Source organism: Ipomoea triloba, chromosome 2 (genome assembly GCF_003576645.1).
Source record: "Ipomoea triloba cultivar NCNSP0323 chromosome 2, ASM357664v1".
In the NCBI taxonomy this organism is placed as follows: domain Eukaryota; kingdom Viridiplantae; phylum Streptophyta; class Magnoliopsida; order Solanales; family Convolvulaceae; genus Ipomoea; species Ipomoea triloba.
The window spans coordinates 20,603,968-20,614,693 of NC_044917.1; positions in this window are offsets into that span (position 1 = coordinate 20,603,968).

Sequence of the window (10,726 nt, forward strand, 5' to 3'; positions counted from 1 at the left end):
TGTTGTTTTGGGCAAATAACCAAAATCATACACAATATTCTCAATCAACTCCACCGCGTTTTCTAATAATAAGACAACTTTCGTCCTTAGGTGTCCCCAAATGGTATATGAATGAGTAAAAGTGTAAAACATAATTTTCCTTGAGTTGAATCCATTATATATGAATTGAGATTACATAGTACACACTTTTTTATGGTAATTACAAGTTCCTCTTGTCACCTAAAAATTTTAGTTTTGAGGTTGAAAAATTAGTTCACTTTCTCACTTAAAAATATTTTTTTTTATTAACTTCAATGAATTGCTCATTTCACATGTGCTAAAAATGAATCTATTTACTAATCAAATATAAATGAAATTAACTGAATATTGTCACATAATAACGTGAAAATTAGAATATGAAATTATGAAGAAAATATGACATTACTATTTTTAATAAAGATCAACTTAACAAGCAAATATAAAAAGATTCAACTCCTCTATACCATTTTATTTGTCATGTTTAGTATTCATTGGTTGAATTGATTTTTTTTCATTTATTAGTACATTTGATATTTTGATGTAGTTTTTAAATGTATAAATTTTATATATTAATACTAAATTTTTTTTTTGAGAAAGATATTAATACTAAATTTAATATTTCATAAATCTAAATAGTAAATAATTTTACTCAAATCTTGTAAATCGACATATAACCACAATTGAGTGACAAAATTTGTGTTAAAAAAAAACATAAATTGGCAGTGAAATGAGGAGTAAAGAAGTCATATTTTTGAGTCTCAATCTTCTTACTCTTAAGAAGACAAGAAAAGAATACACCAAATACCTCATTAATGAATTTAAGAATTCAGAAGTAGTCTGTATGGGCAGCTCAGTTTGTCACAGAAATAAAGTTTAAGAAGAAAGATAAAAAATCAAGTCTCACCGAGCAGTAAGCAACAGTTTCTATGTTCAGTTGACTTACTGAAAATTTTGAGATTGGGGATTCAACCTTTATTAGAAGAAAGAAATCAAAAGTTAAATTGTTTTCAAAAAAAAAAATCAAAAGTTAAATTATACATAAATTATTGACCACCTTGTCATAAATAATGTAGATGGGTCGTGCACCTTTAATGTTTCTTGATTTTTCGGAGAGGAACGGCGGGAGGTTGGGGATGGATGGGTGGTAAATGGAGGAAATATTAGGTGGGAAGAGTTTTTAGAAAATATCAAATCCAACGGCAAATTATATTTCGGATTAGGTATATAAAAATAATATTATATAGATACATAAAAATTATAATATTCTTATGATATTGGTTTGATGGAAGAGAAGTTACAGGATGGATTTGATTTTTGCAATGAATAGGTACATTTATTTTTACAAATTAAAAAAATAAATATTAATATGTGTGTCATTTAAAAAATTTCAATTAAATAAAGAAGAATAAGAGATAATAAAACTAAGTCAATGATCTTGTGGTAAAGTGGTCGAGTAGACTCTCCCAAATGGAAGGTCGTGAGATCCTAATAGAGTCAGTATTACTCAAAAAATAGAGATAATAAAATTAAAAGAAATAAACTTTCAATGAATTAGTCAAAAACATATCATGGATATGCAAACGCTGAAACACAAAGCCTATTATAAACTTACAAAACATGAACCTATTATTTAAATGATGATCTAGAGTGATTTTTTATTGTGCTACCTTTACAAGGAGTTTGGCTGGAGGGAATTTGAATTCTATTCCACTTAATTTCCACGTAATTTCAAAGGCAACTAAATTCCTTACAGCGTGTTTGGTTCGTGGAATAGGTCAAGAATGGTTCCATTCCCGGGAATATACCTATTCCACTGTTTGGTTCGTCATTCTATTCCTAGGAATAGCAGTCCCAAGAATGAGTTATTCCCTTTGCAAGGGGAATTGCCATTCCTAGGGGACCCCCCTAGTATTAGCTATTCCCAAGTATTTGGGAATAGCTTTTATAGTATAATAATATTGCAAATACCATTTTGTATTTTATATATATATATATATATATATATATATATATATATATATATATATATAATGTAAGTAATAATAATAATAATACATTTTTTATATAGGGGTATTTATGTCTTTTAAACACATTCAATTTTTATTCCTTAAACTAACCAAACATTGAAATTATATTCCTAAAGTCTATTCCTTCGGCGAACCAAACAATAGAATACAATTCTTATTCTATTCCTTACCTATTCCATTACCTAAGAAATACTATTCCTATTCCCTTAAAATTTATTCCGTGAACCAAACATGCTGTTAGTTTGGTTGGAAGAAATTGCAATTCCACGAAATTGCAATTTCTTCATTTTCATGGAATTAGAATCCCATGCCNCCCCCCCCGGGATTTTAATTCCGTGAATTTTAGGGGGGGAAAAAAAAAGAGAAAGTCCTAAGACAAAATTATCCCTCTATTTTTTAGCATAAAATTAATGTCTGACCTTTCCTTCTAGATGATAGCGTGTATTATTCTTCAACTACTACCAACAGAGAATGTCGTTCCTAAGCAATAATCATTCTAGACAACCTTAATCAAGTATGTTTTCTCAAAACTCTCAAGTATTTAATATGTTACTCCCTCCGTCCCATTTTATGTATCTGGTTCGGTTAACGAGGTTTGACTGAAGTTATTTTTAATTCAATTTTTCATAATATTAAGTTTAGTATTAGTATACAAAATTTATATATTTATAAACTACACTTAAAGTACTATTAAATACAAATAATCAAATTTAAAAATGAGTAATAAATACTAAAGAAAATAAACAAAGAAAGAGTTGGGTTGACCAATAAATATTAAGTAGAACAGATAAAATGGGACATAGGGTGCATATTTTTTGGGTGTTTGAATATGCAAATGGGTCCAAGAGATACTTGTCATATAAGATGATTAATAATAATAATAATAATAATAATAATAATAATAAAAACAATATCATCAACTTTAACCTCCCGCCCAAAACACTCATATACTATTAAGGTTTGTGTAATATTGTAAAATAAGGTAATACAATTTCTATTCGTAATACAATTGTACATTAGAATATGGTAATGCAATTCCTAATTAAATATATTCTTCCCTACGTTCCTATTCGTAATACAATTTTAGATTAAAATTACTAATCGTAATAATACAGTACATATATTTCCCTACAATGCAATCTATACTATTAATAAAAACAATATCCTCAACTTTAACTTACTGCCCAAAACACTCCTATACTATTAAGATTTGCGTAATGTTGAAAAATATGGTAATAAAAATAATGCCCAATGGTTGATGTTACGAAAATTTGGCATAACTCAACCTTATTCGTTCCTGCAGGTGTCGACGCACGAGTCAAGCCTTTTCAAGTTCATTTTGGGATTTGGTTTGCACCCCTCCTCCCCTGCGCAAGAGAAAGTCTTTATGCTATACAATTCAATAAGCCTTAGAAAGACTCTTGTATAAGTAGTTGTGCAAACCCACTTTCCAAACCAATGTGGGACAAAAGCTACTTGAAAGCTTTGTCTCTCCATTTTTCTAACTCAAATGGGTCAAATTTGAGAACCAATTTCTTATTCACCCGGTATCCTTTTTGAGCATACAATATATCAAACTTTTCATCTAACTACTAAGAACCTGAATCCACTTTGACCCGACCCAAACGAAAGTGGACCCCACATATATTTGTACCACAATATAGCCACTAAAATACCATTTTATGCTATTTTTCCAACAGTTATTTGTCCAGTGAATATCAACGCTCTACGGTCAACCAACAATCACTCAACTGATTATCCCATTACTCCTAGGTGAATTTTTCTCTAATATAGTTATACTTACTAAATATCAAAATATAAGTGTACCTTAAGATCTTGCAATAATTAACCGACAAGTAATTAAATTAATGATATATAATGCAATGCAAATTATCTACATATTGCATTTATACATTTATTTTAGAACACTGAATTTTTGTGATATTTGTTGCATGCAAGGAAGACTCATACTATATTTATTTGTCGATTATTATATGTTATAAATCATAATATCATAAGAAACGGATACTTTGATGAAATATGAAGTATGAGTAGTCTGCCAGTCAACGGTTATGGACATCGTATTTCAATAGTTTGGATTGGCATCATTCCAAAAAGCCATACACTCCATTTGGTAATCTGGAGTGAAGTTTGGATTAACAATTTAGATATATGATTCATATAGTCTGATATATTTTTGTTTATTGTCTGATGCCATTATGATGATTTGAATTTTGAGAGCATAGACACAAGCTCGAAACATGCTTATATGCTTGAATGGTCTTACCTCAAAGTTACTACCACTATCACACAATGCTCTATGTTGTATGTTAGACTCAAGGTTACTAACTTCTCACAATAGTCAGAGACTTGCTTTATATGTATGAAACATTGACAAACAAATTAGGATTTAGATGTGAGTTTTACTTATATATACCTGAGAATCTGAAACATTTTGAAATTTAGTGATTGGTAAAATCAATATGTTTTACATTGGAAAAAATCACAGAATATATACATGTAGATTATAAAATTAAAATTTCAGTGTCAATATTGTTATGACTCAATGCTTTGATTACATTAAAAGTGACTTTTTAAAATTTCAAAGATACGGCACGCTTGCTGAGTCGCAGCTGGAAGGTCAGTGATCTGCTCACCGACTTTAGATGGTGTCGATCAAATAAATCAGTACATATGTGATATGAATATTGTAAAGGACGAACATATTTAAGTTGTAGCTCTTTGTGTAAGGCAGAACTAGACGATGAAAATCTATTGGAAGTACACACTCATAAATTCTTAAATAGTTTGAGATTGTATGATTTTCTTAATCATTCATTGACATTAATTAAAGGTCGGTGCACCTTTTGGTCTTTATAACAGTACGCGACTAATCATCACAAGATTAACAGATCACATTGTTGAAGCAAGAATAGCTAATGAGACACATGAAGGAACCAAAGTTCTAATGCCTCGAATGTCTCTCACTCTTTCTGATACGAGATTGCCCTTCAAGTTCCAGCACAAATAATTCCCATTGGTGCTTGCATATGCCAGGACTATCAACAAAAGCTAGAGCTGAATACTAACTTACGTTGTGTTATTGCTGAAAAAAACCAGTTTTTAATCAAGGTCAATTGTACATGACTTTCTCCCGAGTCATCCATCCTAATAGCCTGAAAGTGTTAATTAGTTCTAGATGGGGATGGACAAGATTGTGTTGCTACTACCAATGTTGTTTACAAAGAGGTTTTCAATAATGTGCAATACAACCAGTGATATTATGTTTTTTTTCAAGATGGCAAAATTGTAATATATCTATACAAAAATATATCTTCCATACACATAAATTAGAATAGCAATTGAATACTATAACTGAGTTACTAGAGAACGAGCATATTTGCCTAATTTATAAAAATCATAAACAATGATATATAAAATCTCTAAAGTTCCAGCACCGCATGCGTACATCTACACATTAGCTATTAATTAAGCAATTATTTGCTGGAATTCAAACAAGTGTAGCATCAGAAAACATAATCGATCCAAAACATATCTTCAATTGCACTATATAATATTTGATGTTATAATTTATATAATTATATATCGATCCAAATATTCTTAATATATTATAACAAATCCATTTCGTGCATCGTACGGGTGAAAATACTAGTAATAATAATAATAATAATAAAATAATAATAATAATAATAATAATAATAATAATAATGATAATAACAACAACAACAACAACAACAATAATAGCAACAACAACAATGGAGATTTTGGACTTTATACTACTTATTCTCTTTCAATTCCCATGTATACCAAACATTGAAATTGAATTCCCAATAATTTTATTCCTGCAAACCAAACACTGAAATTTAAACGCCTACTTTATTCCCACATTATTTTTTTCCCATTGAATTACAATATTTTTTTCCACATAATTCCTTCCCTCCAACCAAACGCCCCGTTAAGATTGGAAAATATTTAGAAACAAAACCATATGTTTTCTGGACATCTATTTACTATTTATGATAACAAACAAAAGTGCAGAATATCACCAAAGTAGATTCTGAAGCAAAACTCATATATCAATGCAAAATTTTAAATTTTAAAATAAGAATGTGTTTTCATGCAAGGAAAAAAATTATATGATATTTATCAATATCTATATAATAACAAAATTATCATCAATGTTTTCATTTTATTCATTTATGTAGACATACATTATATTACAATATAAAAATATATATACTTTTTTTTATATAGAATTGTGATTACTGGAATAATTATACACATTAATTACTACAGTGGTTACTCATTAAAAAAATTATTTTAAAATTTGTCTAAACTCATACTCTTAATTAAAATTTTAAAAATATTTAAAAATCTGTCTAAATACGTAATATAATTAGGGACTACATTAATTCATATAAATTTAAAAATTAAATTCTTTAATTTGTAAATGCAATTCCCTTTATTATAATTAATAAAATAAAAATATAATTAGGGAAATGAAATTATAAAATTAACAAAATGTGTGTTCATAAATATTTATAATTTTTTTAAATACACACACACACACACAAATATATATAGATAAAGGATCATGTGAAACAATTGTCTTAGGTGAGAAATAGGATGAAATTATATCCGTAGGTTGAGTCCAGATCAAGGGTCCAAATTGGAGATTTAAAAAAAAACGCGGTGGCATTATTATAATTTTGTGTAAGTAAGTTAATTTTTGTTTTGCCTTCCAGTGCACATTTTCCTTTTTCCAGTGCACATTTTTATGTCATATATTGCACATTGTTCCTTCTTTTAGTGCACATTGTTATGCCATACAATGCATATTGTTATGCCATATTGTGCACATTGTTCCTTCTTCCGGTGCATATTGTTTCTTTTACCAGAGCACATTGTTCCTTCTTCCAGTGCACATTTTTATGCCATATAGTGCACATTGTTGTGCCTCCTGAGCCTCTTTTTTTTTTTTTTTTTTTTTTTTTTATAATTATAGATGACGAACTTTTTTAAAAAGATTAATTAATCTTGATCACTAATTACTAATTTGAGTTGAATATTGTTTGTTTGTTTGTGGCGAAATATTTTTTTTTGATCTAAGGCTAAGATTCGATCTCACTTATCACTTGCAGCTTTTATCTCACCCAAACCCCTCCTAATATATATATATATATATATATATATATATATATATATATATATATATATATATTTGTATGTATGTATGTATGTATATATGTATGTACTAGTATTTTATATGTGCGATGCACAAAAATATATGCACAATATTAATACTTAATGTTAAAATCTTAGTTATATTTACATAATAGTGTGTTTTTATTTATTTATTTATAATTGTAGAATTCATATTAATATTGTTGAAGTAAGAATTATAGAAATGATAAATTACTAAATATAATTATGGTAACATTTAATTAAAATCAAAATGAGCACAAACTTACCCTTGAAGAATGTAAGAAAAAATATTGTTTATGCGTGTACATGGTAATAATAATGTAAAAAGATAATAGAAGTTATAACGGTGTGAATATTTTTGTCCAAAAAATTATGTATTATAATTTTTATAGCTTAAGATACAAAAGAAATTAACAGAAAAACAAACATAAACTAGTAATATAACCTGAATTGAAACTTATTATGTTTATATATATATATATATGTGTGTGTGTGTGTGTGTGTGTGAGAGCGCGCGCGCGCGCGAGCGTGCACGTATACATACATACATACATGTATGTATATACACATATATGTATATGTATGTATGTATACAGTTATGCACTATATTAATCATACAAAACTCAAATGTTAATTTTTATAATTTCTAAATGTAATTTTTTAATTATAAATATATCAAAATAAATTATATTTATGAAAATTATATTACAGAATTTGCATATATACATATTAATAAATATTATTTGTATGTACAATGTATTATACAATCATATAAGAAAATTGCGTTCGATTAAAGTTTAAATTTAATAATACAAAATTTATAATTTATATTTTTTTATTTCTAAGTATATTTTTCTTAGTTATTATTCATATTGATAGAATTATGATATATATGAAATACAATTAGGAATAAATCAATTTAATTATGTAAATTTCACTATAAATTTATATAAATATGTATATGATTAGAGATTATATTAAACATACAAAATTTTAATTTTAAATTTGTATACTATGAAAATAGATACTCCGTACTTGACTAATATATGAAAGTCCAACTATGTTATTATATTGTACATTTTAATATTTTTTTTCGTACATCACAGGAGTAAAAGTGTAAAACACTAATATATAAATAAATAAATATATATATATATATATATATATATATATATATAAATATATATATATATATATATATATATATATATATATAATATATGGTAGGGTTTCAATGAGATCACTTGTTTAGGTAAGATCGTGAGATTAGATCTTATGCATCCATAGAATATTTTTTTAATGGTCTAGATTGATTGATACACACACTCCGTTTGCACACATTTAATCACCGTTCGGACACACTTAAACTTGGAATCTTAATCAATATAGACCATTAAAATAATTTGAGATCAAATCTTGTACATCAATTTAAAAAATTTTAATGGTCTAGATTGTTTGACACACCTACTCCGTTCGCACACATTTAATTGATGTTTGCACACATTTAATCATCGTTTGCACACATTTTATCACCGTTCGCATACACTTCAACTTAGAATCTTAAATCAATCTAGACAATTAAATTATTACATGGATGCATAAGATCTGATCTCACGATCTACCTAAACAAGTAATCTCATATGATCCTAACTATATATATATATATATATATATATAATGGTGTCACATATTTTTTTTCGCTTATTTTTATATAAATACATTGTATTATATGGTATACTATGAAAACACATATATATGTGTATTTTTACCGATTACTATGGATGATGACATTTCTGTTATCATTCCAAATAGGTGATCCTTATGATCCAAAAAATATGTATTTTAACATGCGATTAAAAAAGTCAAAATAATAACCTAATGAAAGGAAAGAGAATAATGACTAAATAAATTAAAATATAATTAAGGGACAACTTAAATACCTTAAGAATTACCATGCTTAAGAAACTTTAGTATATATGCGCACTTAAACATGATACATTTCTTGTTTGGCAGAAGTATCAAATAGCTTCATTTATTATTCGCAAGTGCTTAATAAATCTCTAATTTAAAAATAATATTTAATCTCTTGATACATTTCTCTTGTTTTTCAGCCACAATGGAAGAGGTCGCGCCTTAGCCAGCACAGGATTTGATCTCGCTAGCTACCCGATGGAAGGGCGTTTTCAGAATCAAGCTCACGACTGAGTTACAAAAACGCTATCCCTAAGGGATGGTACGGGGCCTGACCTCGCTCACTACCCTACGAAAGAGCCAACTTTTGACCGAGCTTACGGCTAGCCAAAGTAAGCTACGAGCGCGCGCACACAAAAAAAAAAAAAAAAAAACAAAACAAAAAACAAAAAAATAATAATAATAAAATAGGTGGAGGTGTGTCTCGGCCATGGCACTTGAGGCGGCGCCTCGGCCTCTGCCATGGCCGAGGAGGTCCTCAGCCACCCCCGTGGTCGAGGCAAACCTCAGCCATGGTAGCCGATTCTGATCCGCGACGCTTTGATCCCGTTCGATAGTGCCATAATCTTCTGGTTCAGTTTGTATTAGCGTTGATCGGTTCGCTGCTTATCCTTCAATTGCTAAAGAAATTAAAAATGTTGNTTCAATGAGATCACTTGTTTAGGTAAGATCGTGAGATTAGATCTTATGCATCCATAGAATATTTTTTTAATGGTCTAGATTGATTGATACACACACTCCGTTTGCACACATTTAATCACCGTTCGGACACACTTAAACTTGGAATCTTAATCAATATAGACCATTAAAATAATTTGAGATCAAATCTTGTACATCAATTTAAAAAATTTTAATGGTCTAGATTGTTTGACACACCTACTCCGTTCGCACACATTTAATTGATGTTTGCACACATTTAATCATCGTTTGCACACATTTTATCACCGTTCGCATACACTTCAACTTAGAATCTTAAATCAATCTAGACAATTAAATTATTACATGGATGCATAAGATCTGATCTCACGATCTACCTAAACAAGTAATCTCATATGATCCTAACTATATATATATATATATATATATATAATGGTGTCACATATTTTTTTTCGCTTATTTTTATATAAATACATTGTATTATATGGTATACTATGAAAACACATATATATGTGTATTTTTACCGATTACTATGGATGATGACATTTCTGTTATCATTCCAAATAGGTGATCCTTATGATCCAAAAAATATGTATTTTAACATGCGATTAAAAAAGTCAAAATAATAACCTAATGAAAGGAAAGAGAATAATGACTAAATAAATTAAAATATAATTAAGGGACAACTTAAATACCTTAAGAATTACCATGCTTAAGAAACTTTAGTATATATGCGCACTTAAACATGATACATTTCTTGTTTGGCAGAAGTATCAAATAGCTTCATTTATTATTCGCAAGTGCTTAATAAATCTCTAATTTAAAAA